Consider the following 22,093-nt stretch of genomic DNA (forward strand, 5'->3'; position numbering starts at 1 on the left):
AACTACATATTCAACAATAACGACTAGTTCTATCTGTTACTACAGAAGCTGGGTGATCGTCACATTGTAGCCGCCCCGTGGAGGGTAACCCAACCGCCCACACAGGGACAACCCACTTAGCTGATGGGAAGTTCTGAGAGTGGCTTCTACGTACCTCCTGAAACAACTGAACGGCCCCACTGTGCCCATAACGGTGACGGGCACAGCGCCCCAGCCTTCACACCAGCGATTGCTCTCCGTTTTTAGTGGATCCATTTTTTTAACCCCATAGGGACACAGTCTTTTTTATTTTAGGTTTCTCCTCCCCATTTTCAAAAAAATCATAACCCTATTACTTTTCCATCGACGTCGCTGTCTGAGGGCTCTCTTTTGCGGGACGAGTTTCTCAATGGTACTATGTAATGTACTGAAAAACGTTTTTAAATTATGCAGGGTTTTTTTCTGTACAACTTTAAAAAAATGTATATATATATCTTTAAAGAAAATACAATTGTCAAAAACCAATGTAGCATCCACCCCCCTGGTGGGAGTATATATATATATATATATATATTATATATATATATACACACATACACACACACTCATTGTCAGTAACATCCCTCCCCTAGGTGCATATATATATATATACTCATTGTCAGTAACATCTCTCCCCTAGGAGCATATATATATATATACTCATTGTCAGTAACATCCCTCCCCTAGGAGCATATATATATATACTCATTGTCAGTAACATCCCTCCCCTAGGAGTATATATATATATATACTCATTGTCAGTAACATCCCTCCCCTAGGAGCATATATATATATATATATACTCATTGTCAGTAACATCCCTCCCCTAGGAGCATATATATATATATATATACTCATTGTCAGTAACATCCCTCCCCTAGGAGTATATATATATATATATATATATATATATATATATATATATATATATATACTCATTGTCAGTAACATCCCTCCCCTAGGAGCATATATATATATACTCATTGTCAGTAACATCCCTCCCCTAGGTGCATATATATATATACTCATTGTCAGTAACATCCCTCCCCTAGGAGTATATATATATATATATATATATATATATACTCATTGTCAGTAACATCCCTTCCCTAGGAGCATATATATATATATATACTCATTGTCAGTAACATCCCTCCCCTAGGAGCATATATATATATATATATATATATATATATATACTCATTGTCAGTAACATCCCTCCCCTAGGATTATATATATATATACTCATTGTCAGTAACATCCCTCCCCTAGGAGCATATATATATATATATACTCATTGTCAGTAACATCCCTCCCCTAGGAGTATATATATATATACTTATTGTCAGTAACATCCCTCCCCTAGGAGCATATATATATATACTCATTGTCAGTAACATCCCTCCCCTAGGAGCATATATATATATACTCATTGTCAGTAACATCCCTCCCCTAGGAGCATATATATATACTCATTGTCAGTAACATCCCTCCCCTAGGAGCATATATATATACTCATTGTCAGTAACATCCCTCCCCTAGGAGTATATATGTATAGTTTTGCAGCAGTACAACAACTCCTTTTAGAGGCTGGATATTTTTTTACAAAGTATATATACTGACGCCCAAGAGCATGAAGGGGTTAATGAATTTGACAGCAGAACACAATTAATATGGAAGTAAACGTTAGTTTCCGTATTCTAACAGATCGGGCCGCCCATTTATATCGTTTCCCCGTCTTGTTCCATTTGCTGCTCGTCTGCTTTTGTCTTTCTTTGTGATTATTTACAAATGGATCCGTGAAATAGAGAACAGATCCAGAAGCAGGCGGGCATTGCCCGTCCCGCCAGCCGCTGCCACGGTGTAGGCAGGAAACAAGACACAAGCTCCTTTTTGTTCACTTTATGGGGTTTTTCTATGGAAAAAAGGGCCGCAGTTTGTGGGATTTTTTTCTCATTAAAAACAAGAAATGAAGAACACGGAACAAAAGCTGCAGCGAGGCGAGGGGCTTCAGGAATACCGCGGGTCAGGGGGGCTTCAGGAATACCGCGGGTCAGGGGGGCTTCAGGAATACCGCGGGTCAGGGGGGCTTCAGGAATACCGCGGGGTCAGGGGGGCTTCAGGAATATCGCGGGTCAGGGGGGCTTCAGGAATATCGTGGGTCAGGGGGGCTTCAGGAATACCGCGGGTCAGGGGGGCTTCAGGAATACCGCTGGTCAGGGGGGCTTCAGGAATACCGCGGGGTCAGGGGGGCTTCAGGAATACCGCGGGTCAGGGGGGCTTCAGGAATACCGCGAGTCAGGGGGGCTTCAGGAATACCGCAGGTCAGGGGGGGCTTCAGGAATACCGCGGGTCAGGGGGGCTTCAGGAATACCGCGGGTCAGGGGGGGCTTCAGGAATACCGCGGGTCAGGGGGGGCTTCAGGAATACCGCGGGTCAGGGGGGCTTCAGGAATACCGCGGGTCAGGGGGGCTTCAGGAATAACACGGGTCAGGGGGGCTTCAGGAATACCGCGGGGTCAGGGGGGCTTCAGGAATACCGCGGGTCAGGGGGGCTTCAGCAATACCGCGGGGTCAGGGGGGCTTCAGGAATACCGCGGGTCAGGGGGGCTTCAGGAATACCGCGGGGTCAGGGGGGCTTCAGGAATACCGCGGGGTCAGGGGGGCTTCAGGAATACCGCGGGTCAGGGGGGCTTCAGGAATACCGCGGGTCAGGGGGGCTTCAGGAATACCGCGGGTCAGGGGGGCTTCAGGAATACCGCTGGTCAGGGGGGCTTCAGGAATACCGCGGGGTCAGGGGGGCTTCAGGAATACCGCGGGTCAGGGGGGCTTCAGGAATACCGCAGGTCAGGGGGGCTTATTGTATGATTCTGCCTCTAATGGGGCAGCAGAATGGAAAACAGAGACACTGATGTGAATGAGCCCCAAGAGTGTCAGCCGAAGGAATCCTATTAGAATGATAGTCACAGTGCCCCCATAACAGTGACGGACACAGGTACCCCCATAACAGTGCGTGCCCCAGTGCCCCCATAAAAGTGACGGACACAGGTACCCCCATAGCAGTGCCCTCATAACAGTCACAGCCACAGGTACCCCGCATAGCAGTGCTTGGCTTAGTATCTCATAACAGTGACCGCCACAGGTACCCCCTTGGAAGTGCTTGCCCCAGTGCCCCCATAAAAGTGATGGACACAGGTACCCCCATAGCAGTGCCCTCAAAACAGTGACAGCCACAGTTACTCTGATAGCAGTGCTTGCCCCAGTGCACTCATAAAAGTGACAACCACGGGAACCCTCATAGCAGTGCTTGCCCCTGTCTCTCATAACAGTGACCGCCGTAGGTACCCCCATAGCAGTGCTTGCCCCAGTGTTCTAATAACAGTGACCGCCACGGGTGCGTCCATAACCGTACTAGCCCCAGTTTGTCATAACAGAGACGGACATAGGTACCCCCATAGCAGTGCTTGCCACAGTGCCCTCATAACAGTGACAGCAACAGGTACTCCCAGAGCAGTGCCTGACCCAGTGCCCTCATAACAGTGACAGGCAAAGGAACCCCCATAGCAGTGGTTGCCCCCTGCTCTCATAACAGACACAGCCACAGGTAGCCCAATAGCAGTGCTTGCCCCAGAGCCCTCATAACAGTGACAGCCACAGGTAAACCCATAGCAGTGCTTGACCAAATGCCCTCAAAACAGTGACAGCCACAGGTACCCCCACAGCAGTGCTTGCCCCAGTGCTCTCATAACAGTGACAGCCACAGGCACCCCCATAGCAGTGCTTGCCCCAGTGCTCTCATAATAGTGACCACAAGAGGTACCCCCATAGCAGTGCTTGCCCCAGTGCTCTCATAATAGTGACCACAAGAGGTACCCCCATAGCAGTGCTTGCCCCAGTGCTCTCATAATAGTGACCACAAGAGGTACCCCCATAGCAGTGCTTGCCCCAGTGCTCCCATTACAGTGACAGCCACAGGTATCTCCATAACAGTGCTTGCCCGGGTTAGTCATAACAGTGACCGCCGTAGGTACCCCCATAGCAGTGCTTGGCCCAGTGCTCTCATAACAGTGACCGCCACAGGTACCTCCATAACAGTGCTTGCCCCGGTTTGTCATAACAGCGACCGCCAGAGGTACCCCCATAGCAGTGCTTGGCTCAGTGCTCTCATAACAGTGACAGCCACAGGTACCCCCATAGCAGTGCTTGGCTCAGTGCTCTCATAACAGTGACAGCCACAGGTACCCCCATAGCAGTGCTTGCCCCTGTCTCTTATAACAGTGACCACCGCAGGTACCCCCATAGCATTTCTTGCCCCAGTGCTTTCATAACAGTGACAGCCACAGGTACATCCACAGGGCTGGGTTCTCAGAGGGTGGATTCTCGGTGGAAATCTTGCTGCTGCAAAACCCGCGGCGGCTTTTAAAGCGGCCCAGCCGCTCGCTCTTCCACTGCGGCCGGCGCTCCTATAGAGGAGAGCGCGGCCGCAGCGGGAAAAAAAAAAAAAGGACATGGCGCGGTTGGTGGCTTAGCCGCAGCGGATTTGCCGTGCCGTGTGGATGAGATTTCTGAGAAATCTCGTCCACATGGCTGGCTAATCCCGGGATTAGCGGCCGCATGCGGATTTGCCGCGGCGAAATTCCACACGGAATTTCTGCAGCCAATCTGCCCCATGTGAACCCAGCCTAACAGTGCTTGCCATAGTGACAGCCACAGGTATCCTCCATAACAGTGCTCCACAGCAGTGACCGCCGCATGTACCCCCATAGCAGTCCTTGCCCCAGTCACAGATACCCCAACAGCAGTCCTTGCCCCAGTGCCCTCATAACAGTGACCACCAAAAGAAGCTGTGACATTGATAAACAGGAAATCTCTCATAAAAGCCAACAACTTAGCTGCCTACAGCACCCCCACAACAGTGACAGCCGCAATGCTTCCTTAATATTGCAAGCTACAGTGTGTCTTATAAGCCATTATGACCACACGAGAGCAGCAGCCTATAAAAGTGACAGCCATATAAGGGGGAAGTGCTACCCCTCCTCAGAGTGCCAAGCAAGGTCCTGCACCTTACTAAGCACTGCAGAGCCCCACCCCCCCAGCAAGGTCCTGCACCTTACTAAGCACTGCAGAGCCCCGGCCCCAGCAAGGTCCTGCACCTTACTAAGCACTGCAGAGCCCCGCCCCCCAGCAAGGTCCTGGACCTTACTAAGCACTGCAGAGCCCCGCCCCCCAGCAAGGTCCTGCACCTTACTAAGCACTGCAGAGCCCCGCCCCCCAGCAAGGTCCTGGACCTTACTAAGCACTGCAGAGCCCCGCCCCCAGCAAGGTCCTGGACCTTACTAAGCACTGCAGAGCCCCGCCCCCCAGCAAGGTCCTGGACCTTACTAAGCACTGCAGAGTCCCGGCCCCAGCAAGGTCCTGCACCTTACTAAGCACTGCAGAGTCCCGGCCCCAGCAAGGTCCTGCACCTTACTAAGCACTGCAGAGTCCCGGCCCCAGCAAGGTCCTGCACCTTACTAAGCACTGCAGAGTCCCGGCCCCAGCAAGGTCCTGGACCTTACTAAGCACTGCAGAGCCCCGCCCCCAGCAAGGTCCTGGACCTTACTAAGCACTGCAGAGCCCCGCCCCCAGCAAGGTCCTGGACCTTACTAAGCACTGCAGAGCCCCGCCCCCAGCAAGGTCCTGGACCTTACTAAGCACTGCAGAGCCCCGTCCCCAGCAAGGTCCTGGACCTTACTAAGCACTGCAGAGCCCCGCCCCCAGCAAGGTCCTGCACCTTACTAAGCACTGCAGAGCCTCTGCCCCCCAGCAAGGTCCTGGACCTTACTAAGCACTGAAGAGCCTCGCCCCCAGCAAGGTCCTGCACCTTACTAAGCACTGCAGAGCCCCGCCCCCAGCAAGGTCCTGCACCTTACTAAGCACTGCAGAGCCCTGCCCCCAGCAAGGTCCTGCACCTTACTAAGCACTGCAGAGTCCCGGCCCCAGCAAGGTCCTGGACCTTATTAGAGACTAGACAGAGACTGCAGTGTGTGCTGAAGTGTGGTGTGAGGCCGAGTCTGACAGTCTGATAAAGTCACAGGGGCCTGTGAAAGGAGTAACAAGAGCTGCTCAGCATCGAGTGAGGACTGGGAGACTGCATAAAGTTACAGTAGTACTCCTCATCGCTGGAGGAGTCACTTGCCTAGGTTCAACGAGCCGCGAGAATGAGAGAGAACTTCACAATGGAGCAATAATCTGCAGCAGCTTCAGGATCGTCGTCTGGAGTTCCAGGACTCTTGGCTGCAGAACGTTTTGTAGGTGAGGCCGGCCTCGGTAAACACCAGTGTGCAAGCAGTGAGGATGAGCTAACTGACCAGCCGGCCTGCTGCACACTACACAGGGCTTGAGTACTAATTTTAACACATATGAGGTATCCAAGATCTGCAAAAAACTGAATTGTGACTGGAGCCGAGCCTGGACACAAAAGGTGACATGAAACTTAAAGGGGTCTTCGGAGTTATTTACTTTATAGAGTTTTGGTTCTCCCGTACCCAAAACTATATAAAATAAATATACTCACCATGGTGCTGGATCGCTGTTTCGGCGGTCTGACGCTGCGACATTTGACAGGTGATGTCACTCAGCCAGAAGGCCTGTGACATCCCATAAACCTGCTAATGTAGAAGCCACCGGCAGGTTTATGGGGCGTTAGCAGTGACGTCCTCATCGGGTCTTCTATTGGCTGCAGCGGTCACATGAAGAAATCACCTGTATGAACTCAGAAAACCTATTCAAGTGCTTTCGGATACGGTTTCCCGCGGCATGTATTCAGCGCATCCCGGCAGCTCCATGCGCCTTCTCAGAAATGACTGCCAGTTCCGACCAGACGTGCATTTCTGGTATAATTTAAGACAGTTTCTGGCATAGATTATACATAAATCTGTCAATTTGGGATGACCACTCCCCCTCCCGTCAAGCCCCACCCAACTTTCAAAAAAGTAGCAGGGCCAGCACAAAAAGGGAAAAAGTTGCAAATTTTTGCACAGATACCCTTTTGCAAAAAATTGCAATCTTTTTTACACCAGAAACTGGCATACAACTGGAGTGTAGAAAAGCGATCATCGTTCTTAGCGGTAACAGTGCCTCCATAACAGTGACAGCCACAGTGCCTCCATAACAGTGACAGCCACAGTGCCTCCATAACAGTGACAGCCACGGTCCCTCCATAACAGTGACAGCCAAGGTCCCCTCATAACAGTGACAGCCACGGTCCCTCCATAACAGTGACAGCAACGGTCCCTCCATAACAGTGACAGCCACGGTCCCTCCATAACAGTGACAGCCACGGTCCCTCCATAAGAGTGACAGCCACGGTCCCCACATAACAGTGACAGCCACGGTCCCCACATAACAGTGACAGCCACGGTGCCTCCATAACAGTGACAGCCACGGGCCCTCCATAACAGTGACAGCCACGGTCCCTCCATAACAGTGACAGCAACGGTCCCTCCATAACAGTGACAGCCACGGTCCCCACATAACAGTGACAGCCACGGTGCCTCCATAACAGTGACAGCCACGGGCCCTCCATAACAGTGACAGCCACGGTCCCTCCATAACAGTGACAGCAACGGTCCCTCCATAACAGTGACAGCCACGGTCCCTCCATAAGAGTGACAGCCACCGTCCCCACATAAGAGTGACAGCCACGGTCCCTCCATAACAGTGACAGCCAATGTCCCTCCATAACAGTGACAGCAACGGTCCCTCCATAACAGTGACAGCCACGGTGCCTCCATAACAGTGACAGCCAATGTCCCTCCATAACAGTGACAGCCACGGTCCCTCCATAAGAGTGACAGCCACGGTCCCTCCATAACAGTGACAGCCACTGTCCCCACATAACAGTGACAGCCACGGTCCCCCCATAACAGTGACAGCCACTGTCCCCACATAACAGTGACAGCCACGGTCCCCCCATAACAGTGACAGCCACGGTCCCCCCATAACAGTGACAGCCACGGTGCCTCCATAACAGTGACAGCCACGGGCCCTCCATAACAGTGACAGCCACGGTCCCTCCATAACAGTGACAGCAACGGTCCCTCCATAACAGTGACAGCCACGGTGCCTCCATAACAGTGACAGCCACGGTCCCTCCATAACAGTGACAGCCACGGTCCCCACATAACAGTGACAGCCACGGTCCCTCCATAACAGTGACAGCCACGGTCCCCCCATAAGGGCTCCGGCACACTTGCGTTTTTCTTGCGCGCTTTTTTCATGCGATTGTCAATGGGACTTTCTAATGTTAAAAACGCATCGCACAAAAATTGCAGAGCACCAACCTGCGATGGCGGCAAGACGCTGGCGGCGGGTCCAGAGAGGTGAGTATTGGGTCTCTGTGAGGCGCCGGGTCTGATTTCGCTGCAAGATTTCGCAGTCGGAACCCGACCCAGCCGCGGGCGTGAACCCCTAGGCCTAATGCACACGGGCGTAATTGCACTGTGGGATCCAAAGCTCCACGGTCCCTCCATAACAGTGACAGCCACAGTGCCTCCATAACAGTGACAGCCAAAAGCCGTCTTTTGAGTGATAATCATGCAGTTTTTGTTAAGCCGTCACTCATCATTGTCTTTCAGCAATGAGTCTTATCTGGGATTCACAGCAGGATACAGCTGATACTATTGTTTCAGCTGTATTCCGCTCCTTGATGACAGGCGGGGTGTGAAGAACAGAGCGGTCCAGCTCTGTTCTCCATACTCCACACGGAGCGCTCAGCTGTATAACAGCCGGGCGCTCCGAGCAGAGAACAGCTGGATGCAGAAGGCAAGCCCCCGCTTGTCTTCTGCATCGTCCGCTTGCAGTGCCTCCATAACAGTGACAGCCACGGTCCCTCCATAACAGTGACAGCCACGGTCCCTCCATAACAGTGACAGCCACAGTGCCTCCATAACAGTGACAACCACGGTCCCTCCATAACAGTGACAGCCACAGTGCCTCCATAACAGTGACAGCCACGGTCCCTCCATAACAGTGACAGCCACGGTCCCTCCATAACAGTGACAGCCACGGTCCCTCCATAACAGTGACAGCCACGGTCCCTCCATAACAGTGACAGCCACAGTGCCTCCATAACAGTGACAGCCACGGTCCCTCCATAACAGTGACAGCCACGGTCCCTCCATAACAGTGACAGCCACAGTGCCTCCATAACAGTGACAGCCACGGTCCCTTCATAACAGTGACAGCCACAGTGCCTCCATAACAGTGACAGCCACGGTCCCTCCATAACAGTGACAGCCACGGTCCCTCCATAACAGTGACAGCCACAGTGCCTCCATAACAGTGACAGCCACGGTCCCTCCATAACAGTGACAGCCACAGTGCCTCCATAACAGTGACAGCCACGGTCCCTCCATAACTGTGACAGCCACGGTCCCTCCATAACAGTGACAGCCACGGTCCCTCCATAACAGTGACAGCCACAGTGCCTCCATAACAGTGACAGCCACGGTCCCTCCATAACAGTGACAGCCACGGTCCCTCCATAACAGTGACAGCCACGGTCCCTCCATAACAGTGACAGCCACGGTCCCTCCATAACAGTGACAGCAACGGTCCCTCCATAACAGTGACAGCCACGGTCCCTCCATAAGAGTGACAGCCACGGTCCCTCCATAACAGTGACAGCAACGTTCCCTCCATAACAGTGACAGCCACGGTGCCTGCATAAGAGTGACAGCCACGGTCCCCACATAACAGTGACAGCCACGGTCCCTCTATAACAGTGACAGCCACAGTGCCTCCATAACAGTGACAGCCACGGTCCCTCCATAACAGTGACAGCCACGGTCCCCACATAACAGTGACAGCCACGGTGCCTCCATAACAGTGACAGCCACGGTCCCTCCATAACAGTGACAGCCACAGCGCCTCCATAACAGTGACAGCCACGGTCCCTCCATAAGAGTGACAGCCACAGTCCCCACATAACAGTGACAGCCACGGTCCCCACATAACAGTGACAGCCACGGTGCCTCCATAACAGTGACAGCCACGGGCCCTCCATAACAGTGACAGCCACGGGCCCTCCATAACAGTGACAGCCACGGTCCCTCCATAACAGTGACAGCAACGGTCCCTCCATAACAGTGACAGCCACGGTGCCTCCATAACAGTGACAGCCACGGTCCCTCCATAACAGTGACAGCCACGGTCCCCACATAAGAGTGACAGCCACGGTCCCTCCATAACAGTGACAGCCAATGTCCCTCCATAACAGTGACAGCAACGGTCCCTCCATAACAGTGACAGCCACAGTGCCTCCATAACAGTGACAGCCAATGTCCCTCCATAACAGTGACAGCCGCAGTGCCTCCATAACAGTGACAGCCAATGTCCCTCCATAACAGTGACAGCCAATGTCCCTCCATAACAGTGACAGCCACGGTCCCTCCATAACAGTGACAGCCACCGTCCCCACATAACAGTGACAGCCACGGTGCCTCCATAACAGTGACAGCCACAGTGCCTCCATAACAGTGACAGCCACGGTCCCCCCATAAGGGCTCCTGCACACTTGCGTTTTTCTTGCGCGCTTTTTTCATGCGATTGTCAATGGGACTTTCTAATGTTAAAAACGCATCGCACAAAAATTGCAGAGCACCAACCTGCGATGCCGGCGAGGCGCTGGCGGCGGGTCCAGAGAGGTGAGTATTGGGTCTCTGTGAGGCGCCGGGTCTGATTTCGCTGCAAGATTTCGCAGTCGGAACCCGACCCAGCCGCGGGCGTGAACCCCTAGGCCTAATGCACACGGGCGTAATTGCACTGTGGGATCCAGAGCTCCACGGTCCCTCCATAACAGTGACAGCCACAGTGCCTCCATAACAGTGACAGCCAAAAGCCGTCTTTTGAGTGATAATCATGCAGTTTTTGTTAAGCCGTCACTCATCATTGTCTTTCAGCAATGAGTCTTATCTGGGATTCACAGCAGGATACAGCTGATACTATTGTTTCAGCTGTATTCCGCTCCTTGATGACAGGCGGGGTGTGAAGAACAGAGCGGTCCAGCTCTGTTCTCCATACTCCACACGGAGCGCTCAGCTGTATAACAGCCGGGCGCTCCGAGCAGAGAACAGCTGGATGCAGAAGGCAAGCCCCCGCTTGTCTTCTGCATCGTCCGCTTGCAGTGCTGGGCTGTATAACAGCCGCGGGGAACAGTTGGATGCAGAAGACAAACGGGGCCACCCCGCTTGTCTTCTGCATCCTCCGCTCGGAGCGCTGGGCTGTATAACAACGTTTGAGCAATCACCTTGCGCTGTAAATGACATCTTTTGAGCGATAATCGTTGTGTCTAAATGGGCCTTTAGGGCTCTCTCACACGAGTGTTTGCTAAGAGCCCATCTCCGGTGCAGCAATCACGCAGCAGAACGCAAAGCATGGCCTGTATGCGCACATAATACACGCCATGATAATGCATGCTGTGCTCTTTCTTTGCTCGTCGCATGCTGTGAGAGGCCGTGCTGACATGTAAGTTTGTTACCGCAAATCACTCGCGTAAAACCCGTAAAGAATGCTCATGTGAGAGAGCCCCAAAAGATTGTCGCACTGCGGGAGCCATAACTCGCGGCTCGTTCTTGGTGGGAGGAGCTGTATTTACTGGCCGCTCCCCGGGGTACAGATAATGTTTTACTACATTCACTTTTTTTGGGAAGGTCGGAAAAAAGTCTGGAAATTAGGGCCCTTTACACTTGCGATCAAATCGTGCGATTTTTGCGCAACACGAGAATGAGTGAAAATGTAGAATTATGAAACCCACGATTTTCAACGGCTTCATTCCCATTTGGGATGTTTTTGCGATGTGGCATTAAAAGAAAATCGCGGCATGCCCTTTCTTTCTGCACTTTTCGTTTTTTTCCAAGGCCATTGTTCCCTATTCAGCCTCGTTTTTATGGCATCGCAACACACGAATTTACGATTTTCGTGCAATGCGTTTTTAACATTAGAAAACCGTATTGACTCTCCCGCGAGAAAATTACGGGCGTTAGCGCAATACTTTACAAGAAAAAGCATCGCTGATGCGCAAAAATCGCCTGAACAAAGCTGCAATTTCACCGCGATTTTCTTGCAGCGATATCGCCATCACCCGTGTGAAAGAGCCCTCATTGGGACCGTTCTGGGCTACATGGGACGGATGGGAGCTTCTTATTGAATTTTTGAGGGATGCAAACAAAATAAAAACAGGATTTCTGGTGTTAGTTCTTAAAATGATTTTTCTGGTTTTCCCCAAGTGCGATGAATACCAAAATATTTTTATTGTCTGCGTGCTTACGAACGCGCCAATACCTATTATGTGCCGCTAATTTCAAAATGTTTGGTATTTTATCCATTTATAAAAGGGTATTTGTGGGAAAAATGTCTTTTTTTTAATCTGTTTTTTTTTTAAATTAAACTTTGTTGAACTTTTTTTATATTATTTTTTTAGTTCCTCAATAGGACTTGTGATCATTTGACTGCTAGGATAGTACACCGCATTACTTATGCAGTTCATTCTACTAAGCCAATGACAGCAGCCTATTGCTGTGGGAGGCGGGGTCTAATAGGCTGAGTTACATGCCAGACATGGAGGCCTTTGTCACGCTTCTGGCTACCATGGGACCCATAGGTCCCTTGAGATCACATTGTGGGGTGCTGGGAGGAGCCCCCTCCTCTCTTATCTGCTCACATGACGCAGTTGCTATTAATTTTGGCATGTAAAGGGTTACATTGCCACGACCTGAGGTTTTTCCCTTCCTGGCAGTTAGAGCAGGAGCCTGGCTGTCAGTCCACCAAAACCAAGCCAACGCGTTAAAAAGATCTGTGTGCCAGGTTGAAGCCCATTACTGTCCACTGTAAAAAAAAAGTTAATTAGTGGTTTTATGTAAATGAAAAGTGGGTGGGGCTTGTTAGGAGGGGCGTGGCCTCTCTGACTGACAGATTTATGTATAATTTACACCTGAAATTGTCATAAATTGTGCCAAAAATGAATGCCAGGTGGCACATTTCTGCGTAGGCGCACCGCTCATGTCTTTTAACAAGTGATCATCCTCAGTGCTGGGTGAAGAAGGAAGTGAATGCTTTGAAATGATGTGGATTTCTGCAGTGATTGCCACTCCAAACGAGGGCTAATTGTATCGAATTCACAACTACAGACAAACACAATGGGGGAATTTACTGAGCGCCCGGCATTTATATCGGCGAACTTCATATAAATTCCCTCGGTTCACAATGATACATGAGGAGGCGCGCCCATCTACATCCCCGCAGCTCTGCGCGCCTTCACACTGCTGTATCCCGATCTGGCGTAAATTATACATAAATCTGTCAGCCCGTGGAGGCCACGCCCACATTTTCCGACAGAGGCGAGGCCAGTGCAGAACGCTAAAAAGTTGCAAAAAATTTTTGCGCAAGCAGCTTCTGGGCCAATTTTGGCACTTCTTAAATGTCCCCCAGTGTGACTAATAACCCGCGGACAGCTTTACTGCTCGTGCCTGTTGTCGAGCGCACTGAGTAATCATCCACAGTGTCGGGAGAAAGGCGGCTTCACACCGGCAGATGGTCTGCCAGAAACAAGCGGCTATCAATGTTTTTGCAAGTCGACGATGAAGCAATCAGCATTACCGTATACTGCTAGTAGCATTCAGGCACATACAGGTCCATCGTTATCGGCACCGCATGCCTGGTGACGGGGCGCTGCCCACAAATGAGGGTTCGTGCTGCCACAGAAAAGATGCAACCACCGAACAAGTAAGTGTTTGCCTGTTTGTTTCCGGGTCAGTGGCACCTTCACATGAGGCAATGATTCTGATCATCTGCCCTTAAGTGAACCCTTGAATTTAATACATACAGACAAAATCTCAGGGACTCGGGTTTGTGAAAAAATCCTTCCTGCTTTATTCAATACACGAAGTGCTTAGTACATTAGGATGGCGGAAATTGGAGAAAGCGTTTCAGTTGTACAAAACCTCGTTCACCTCCTGGTACAAAGATTTGTACAACTGAAACGCGTTCTCCAATTTCTGCCATCCTGATGTACTAAGCACTTCACGTATTGAATAAAGCAGGAAGGATTTTTTCACAAACCCGAGTTCCTGAGATTTTGCCTGTATGTATCAAAGCAGCCACTAGGACTGAGTGGCAACGGGCGTGGAGACTTCCTTGCATGTGAAGAAAGTGAAAGAGCGTGTTGTGCTGCAGTAAGGCGAGGTTTTCCTTCTTTTACCTTGAATTTAATGACCTGTAGATCCTCCTTTAGCAGGAATTCACACCCCCTCCCCCCATAAAATGTTTCCAGGAGCTGCAAATAATATTTGCACAATGTTGAGGAGGAATTTTGGACCGTTCCTTCCTTCAAAAGTGTCTCAGTTCAGCAATATTTCTGGAATGCCTTGTGGTCATGTCCCAGCATCTCAATAAGGTTAAGGACTCTATATATTGGACATTCCAAACCCCTAATATTCTACTTTTTTCACCGTTCTTTAGTTGATTTACTTGTGTACTTTGGGTCATTGTCTTGTTGCATCACCCAATGTCTCTTCATCTTGAAGTCATAGATGGCCGTCCTCACATTCTCATGTAAAAGCTTCTGATCCATCTTAGAATTTGATTGTTCCCTCAATGATCACAAGGCATCCAGACACTGAGGAGAAAAGTAGTCCCAAACCATGATGCTTCTTCCACCATAGACCCCCAAACCATAATGCCCCCTCCACCATAGCCCCAAACCATAATGCCTTTTCCACTGTAGCCCCAAACCATTATGTCCCCTCCATGATAGCCCAAATCATGATGCCCCCTCCACTAGGCTGCACAGTAGGATGAGGCTTTGGTATTGGTGTGCAGAGTTCTTCTCCAACTTTCCTCTTATCTGTCCATAGATCTTTTTCCAGCAGAATCCAGATGTTCTCAGGGAAACTTGAGATGGGCTTCATTATTTTTTTGGACAGCAATGGCTTCCTTTGTGGCGTCCTTCCATGATCCCCATTCCTGGTCAGTGTTTTGGTAGTAGAGGACACATGGGCTGAGATTTCTGCAGCCTGTAGAGTCTTCTGTAGGTCTTCGTCTCTCTTTCTTGGGTTCGTTCTCCCCTCATACAGGATTGCCCGTTGTGCTCTTGAAGTGATACAATAGGACGTCCCTGGGGAGAGTAGGACAGTCCTGAATGTTCTCCATCTGTAGATAATAACCATGGACTGATGTAGACCCAAGACTTTAGCTTTTGTAACCTTTTTCAGCTCCAGGCGTCACTATAACACATCTTCTGAAAGTTGCTTACATGGAGGCACAGTTCACACCTTCTTGAGAAGAACAGACCTGTCAGTAACCAGGCATTGTGTGCCTTTATTGAATGTTCAAAGCACCTGTGAAACCAACACTTCCAGTCTCCCCTTCTAATTGCAATAAAACACAAATCCCTCTCTGCACAGAGTCTGTTACAATGTATCAGTTTAGGTAGAAGCAATCAGGAGTCCTGACAGAAGAGAGATGTTTTTAGCTCTCAGAGCATCTTCTAGGGCTAGGCTGATATGTGTAACGAACCCTCAGCTATATTAGAAGGACTAGGTCGGGCCATCTGAATGTACACAAGAATATTCTCATTCACCGACAGATAGCAGAGATCTTGAAAATTGCTATGGTTGAAAATCGCAAAGTATGCTAGAAAGTTGCAGAGCTTTTCCTTATACTGTGATTACGCTACAGCCGGACGGGCCGCCTGGTTTATCAGTTCTCTCTTTTACCCTCAATGATTTGTGGGGGAAGGGAAGAGAAGACCAGTGTAACAGAAGTGGCACTCAAACCTGTGGGGGGCTGTGGGGTGTATTATGATAGCAATAGGGCCCTGCTACAGAAGTCCAGGAGTGCCCCCTCACCCAGCTCACTCACACCCCCTCTATTGTTATGCACAGTGGACTAGTCCACTCAAGAGATAGGACAAAGGAAGCTGACAAGACAAAGGATGGGGGAGGCCGCGGTAACATCTGGCTGTGGCCCGGGCTCCAGCATGGCTACAGTATATGTGTATATGAGGCGGTTATCATCCTCCAGCGTCCGCAGCAATAACTGTGTCTGTGATGGTTTTGCTCACGGCTTATTACTATCTCTTATTGCCATTCGCGGCGTGTAAACTGCGTTCTGTAATAGCCCGTAGAATTATAAGCAGCCCCTCGCCCACAGAGCTGACAAGTCAGTATATATATTTGGGGAGGGGGGATCATCCACACCGGGCATCTGCTGAGGGGCAGAGATGTGACAACGCTTGCAGACAAAAATTGGCAGGATACCGCTGGTGACGCGGCCGGCGCTGCTGAGAGGGGAGCAAGGACAGAAAACACTATCACTGCCTCTCTACTGCAGTGCAGGTGTATCTAATCCTATCCTGTGTGATACTGTCTGCTGAGCTGTGTATCTAATCCTATCCTGTGTGATACTGTATGCTGAGCCGTGTATCTAATCCTATCCTGTGTGATACTGTCTGCTGAGCTGTGTATCTAATCCTATCCTGTGTGATACTGTCTGCTGACCTGTATCTAATCCTATCCTGTGTGATACTATCTGCTGAGCTGTGTATCTAATCCTATCCTGTGTGATACTGTCTGCTGAGCGGTGTATCTAATCCTATCCTGTGTGATACTGTCTGCTGAACCGTGTATCTAATCCTATCCTGTGTGATACTGTCTGCTGAGCCGTGTATCTAATCCTATCCTGTGTGATACTGTCTGCTGAGCTGTGTATCTAATCCTATCATGTGTGATACTGTCTGCTGAGCTGTGTATCTAATCCTATCCTGTGTGATACTGTCTGCTGAGCTGTGTATCTAATCCTATCCCGTGTGATACTATCTGCTGAGCTGTGTATCTAATCCCATCATGTGTGATACTGTCTGCTGAGCCGTGTATCTAATCCTATCCTGTGTGATACTGTCTGCTGAGCTGTGTATCTAATCCCATCATGTGTGATACTGTCTGCTGAGCCGTGTATCTAATCCTATCCTGTGTGATACTGTCTGCTGAGCTGTGTATCTAATCCTATCCTGTGTGATACTGACTGCTGAGCCGTGTATCTAATCCTATCCTGTGTGATACTGTCTGCTGAGCTGTGTATCTAATCCTATCCTGTGTGATACTGTCTGCTGAGCCGTGTATCTAATCCTATCCTGTGTGATACTGTCTGCTGAGCCGTGTATCTAATCCTATCATGTGTGATACTGTCTGCTGAGCCGTGTATCTAATCCTATCCTGTGTGATACTGTCTGCTGAGCCGTGTATCTAATCCTATCATGTGTGATACTGTCTGCTGAGCTGTGTATCTAATCCTATCCTGTGTGATACTGTCTGCTGAGCCGTGTATCTAATCCTATCCCGTGTGATACTGTCTGCTGAGCTGTGTATCTAATCCTATCATGTGTAATACTATCTGCTGAGCCGTGTATCTAATCCTATCCTGTGTGATACTGTCTGCTGAGCCATGTATCTAATCTTATCCCGTGTGATACTGTCTGCTGAGCCGTGTATCTAATCTTATCCCGTGTGATACTGTCTGCTGTGCTGTGTATCTAATCCTATCCTGTGTGATACTGTCTGCTGAGCTGTGTATCTAATCCTATCCTGTGTGATACTGCCTGCTGAGCTGTGTATCTAATCCTATCCTGTGTGATACTGTCTGCTGAGCCGTGTATCTAATCTTATCCCGTGTGATACTGTCTGCTGTGCTGTGTATCTAATCCTATCCTGTGTGATACTGTCTGCTGAGCTGTGTATCTAATCCTATCCTGTGTGATACTGTCTGCTGAGCCGTGTATCTAATCCTACCCTGTGTGATACTGTCTGCTGAGCTGTGTATCTAATCCTGTCATGTGTGATACTGTCTGCTAAGCTGTGTATCTAATCCTATCCTGTGTGATACTGTCTGCTGAGCTGTGTATCTAATCCTTTCATGTGTGATACTGTCTGCTGAGCCGCTGTATCTAATCCTATCCTGTGTGATACTGTCTGCTGAGCTGTGTATCTAATCCTATCCTGTGTGATACTGTCTGCTGAGCTGTGTATCTAATCCTATCCTGTGTGATACTGTCTGCTGAGATGTGTATCTAATCTTATCCCGTGTGATACTGTCTGCTGAGCTGTGTATCTAATCCTATGTGATACTGTCTGCTGAGCTGTGTATCTAATCCTATCCCGTGTGATACTGTCTGCTGAGCTGTGTATCTAATCCTATCATGTGTGATACTGTCTGCTGAGCCGTGTATCTAATCCTATCCTGTGTGATACTGTCTGCTGAGATGTGTATCTAATCTTATCCCGTGTGATACTGTCTGCTGAGCTGTGTATCTAATCCTATCATGTGTGATACTGTCTGCTGAGCTGTGTATCTAATCCTATCATGTGTGATACTGTCTGCTGAGCCGTGTATCTAATCCTATCCTGTGTGATACTGTCTGCTGAGCTGTGTATCTAATCCTATCCTGTGTGATACTGTCTGCTGAGCTGTGTATCTAATCCTGTGTGATACTGTCTGCTGAGCTGTGTATCTAATCCTATCATGTGTGATACTGTCTGCTAAGCTGTGTATCTAATCCTGTCATGTGTGATACTGTCTGCTAAGCTGTGTATCTAATCCTATCTTGTGTGATACTGTCTGCTGAGCTGTGTATCTAATTCTATCATGTGTGATACTGTCTGCTGAGCTGTGTATCTAATCCTATCATGTGTGATACTGTCTGCTGAGCTGTGTATCTAAACCTATTATGTGTGATACTGTCTGCTGAGCTGTGTATCTAAACCTATTATGTGTGATACTGTCTGCTGAGCCGCGTATCTAATCCTATCCTGTGTGATACTGCCTGCTGAGCCGTGTATCTAATCCTATCATGTGTGATACTGTCTGCTGAGCCGTGTATCTAACCCTGTCATGTGTGATACTGTCCGCTGAGCAGTGTATCTAATCCTATCCTGTGTGATACTGTCTGCTGAGCTGTGTATCTAATCCTATGCTGTGTGATACTGTCTGCTTAGCTGTATATCTAATCCTATTCTGTGTGATACTGTCTGCTGAGCTGTGTATCTAATCCTATCCTGTGTGATACTGTCTGCTGAGCTGGGTATCTAATCCTATCATGTGTGATACTGTCTGCTGAGCTGTGTATCTAATCCTATCCTGTGTGATACTGTCTGCTGAGCCGTGTATCTAATCCTATCCTGTGTGATACTGTCTGCTGAGCTGTGTATCTAATCCTATCCTGTGTGATACTGTCTGCTGAGCCGTGTATCTAATTCTATCCTGTGTGATACTGCCTGCTGAGCTGTGTATCTAATCCTATCCTGTGTGATACTGTCTGCTGAGCCGCGTATCTAATCCTATCCTGTGTGATACTGTCTGCTGAGCCGCGTATCTAATCCTATCCTGTGTGATACTGTCTGCTGAGCCATGTATCTAATCCTATCATGTTTGATACTGTCTGCTGAGCTGTGTATCTAATCCTATCCTGTGTGATACTGTCTGCTGAGTCGTGTATCTAATCCTATCCCATGTGATACTGTCTGCTGAGCTGTGTATATAATCCTAGCCTGTGTGATACTGTCTGCTGAGCTGTGTATCTAATCCTACCCTGTGTGATACTGTCTGCTGAGCTGTGTATCTAATCCTATCCCGTGTGATACTGTCTGCTGAGCTGTGTATCTAATCCTATCCTGTGTGATACTGTCTGCTGAGCTGTGTATCTAATCCTATCCTGTGTGATACTGTCTGCTGAGCTGTGTATCTAATCCTATCCTGTGTGATACTGTCTAATCCTACCCTGTGTGATACTGTCTGCTGAGCTGTGTATCTAATCCTATCCTGTGTGATACTGTCTGCTGAGCTGTGTATCTAATCCTATCCTGTGTGATACTGTCTGCTGAGCTGTGTATCTAATCCTATCCTGTGTGATACTGTCAGCTGAGCCGTGTATCTAATCCTATCCTGTGTGATACTGTCTGCTGAGCTGGGTATCTAATCCTATCCTGTGTGATACTGTCTGCTGAGCCGTGTATCTAATCCTATCCTGTGTGATACTGCCTGCTGAGCTGTGTATCTAATCCTATCCTGTGTGATACTGTCTGCTGAGCCGCGTATCTAATCCTATCCTGTGTGATACTGTCTGCTGAGCCGCGTATCTAATCCTATCCTGTGTGATACTGTCTGCTGAGCCACGTATCTAATCCTATCATGTTTGATACTGTCTGCTGAGCTGTGTATCTAATCCTATCCTGTGTGATACTGTCTGCTGAGTCGTGTATCTAATCCTATCCCATGTGATACTGTCTGCTGAGCTGTGTATCTAATCCTATCCTGTGTGATACTGTCTGCTGAGCTGTGTATCTAATCCTACCCTGTGTGATACTGTCTGCTGAGCTGTGTATCTAATCCTATCCCGTGTGATACTGTCTGCTGTGCTGTGTATCTAATCCTATCCTGTGTGATACTGTCTGCTGAGCTGTGTATCTAATCCTATCCTGTGTGATACTGTCTGCTGAGCTGTGTATCTAATCCTATCCTGTGTGATACTGTCTGCTGAGCTGTGTATCTAATCCTATCCTGTGTGATACTGTCTGCTGAGCTGTGTATCTAATCCTATCCTGTGTGATACTGTCAGCTGATCTGCTGTATCTAATCCTATCCCATGTGATACTGCCTGCTGAGCCGTGTATCTAATCCTGTCATGTGTGATACTGTCTGCTGATCTGCTGTATCTAATCCTATCCTGTGTGATACTGCCTGCTGAGCCGTGTATCTAATCCTGTCATGTGTGATACTGTCTGCTGAGCTGCTGTATCTAATCCTATCCTGTGTGATACTGTCTGCTGATCTGCTGTATCTAATCCTATCCTGTGTGATACTGCCTGCTGAGCCGTGTATCTAATCCTATCCTGTGTGATACTGCCTGCTGAGCCGTGTATCTAATCCTATCCCGTGTGATACTGTCTGCTGAGCTGTGTATCTAATCCTATCCTGTGTGATACTGCCTGCTGAGCAGTGTATCTAATCCTATCCTGTGTGATACTGCCTGCTGAGCCGTGTATCTAATCCTATCCTGTGTGATACTGTCTGCTATACCGTGTATCTAATCCTATCCTGTGTGATACTGTCTGCTGAGCTGTGTATCTAATCCTATCCTGTGTGATACTGTCTGCTGAGCCGCGTATCTAATCCTATCCTGTGTGATACTGTCTGCTGAGCTGTGTATCTAATCCTATCCTGTGTGATACTGTCTGCTGAGCTGTGTATCTAATCCTATCCTGTGTGATACTGTCTGCTGAGCTGTGTATCTAATCCTATCCTGTGTGATACTGTCTGCTGAGCTGTGTATCTAATCCTATCCTGTGTGATACTGTCTGCTGAGCCGTGTATCTAATCCTATCCTGTGTGATACTGTCTGCTGAGCCGTGTATCTAATCCTATCCTGTGTGATACTGTCTGCTGAGCCGTGTATCTAATCCTATCCTGTGTGATACTGTCTGCTGAGCCGTGTATCTAATCCTATCCTGTGTGATACTGTCTGCTGAGCTGTGTATCTAATCCTATCCTATGTGATACTGTCTGCTGAGTTGTGTATCTAATCCTATCCTGTGTGATACTGTCTGCTGTGCCGTGTATCTAATCCTATCCTGTGTGATACTGTCTGCTGAGCCGTGTATCTAATCCTATCCTGTGTGATACTGTCTGCTGAGCCGTGTATCTAATCCTATCCTGTGTGATACTGTCTGCTGAGCCGTGTATCTAATCCTATCCTGTGTGATACTGTCTGCTGAGCTGTGTATCTAATCCTATCCTGTGTGATACTGTCTGCTGAGCTGTGTATCTAATCCTATCCTGTGTGATACTGTCTGCTGAGCCGTGTATCTAATCCTATCCTGTGTGATACTGTCTGCTGAGCCGTGTATCTAATCCTATCCTGTGTGATATTGTCTGCTGAGCTGTGTATCTAATCCTATCCTGTGTGATACTGTCTGCTGAGCTGTGTATCTAATCCTATCCTGTGTGATACTGTCTGCTGAGCTGTGTATCTAATCCTATCCTGTGTG

At 49.0% G+C, this 22,093-nt stretch overlaps 1 protein-coding gene across 1 annotated transcript in view; it reads right to left on the reverse strand.

Moving 5' to 3' along the window:
- EFNB3 (ephrin B3) overlaps positions 1–22,093 on the reverse strand; it is a 91,384-nt gene that overhangs the window by 21,806 nt on the left and 47,485 nt on the right. The gene's annotated exons all lie outside the window — the stretch shown is intronic.

The sequence above is a fragment of the Eleutherodactylus coqui genome, chromosome 2 (assembly GCF_035609145.1).
Source record: "Eleutherodactylus coqui strain aEleCoq1 chromosome 2, aEleCoq1.hap1, whole genome shotgun sequence".
In the NCBI taxonomy this organism is placed as follows: Eukaryota; Metazoa; Chordata; class Amphibia; order Anura; family Eleutherodactylidae; genus Eleutherodactylus; species Eleutherodactylus coqui.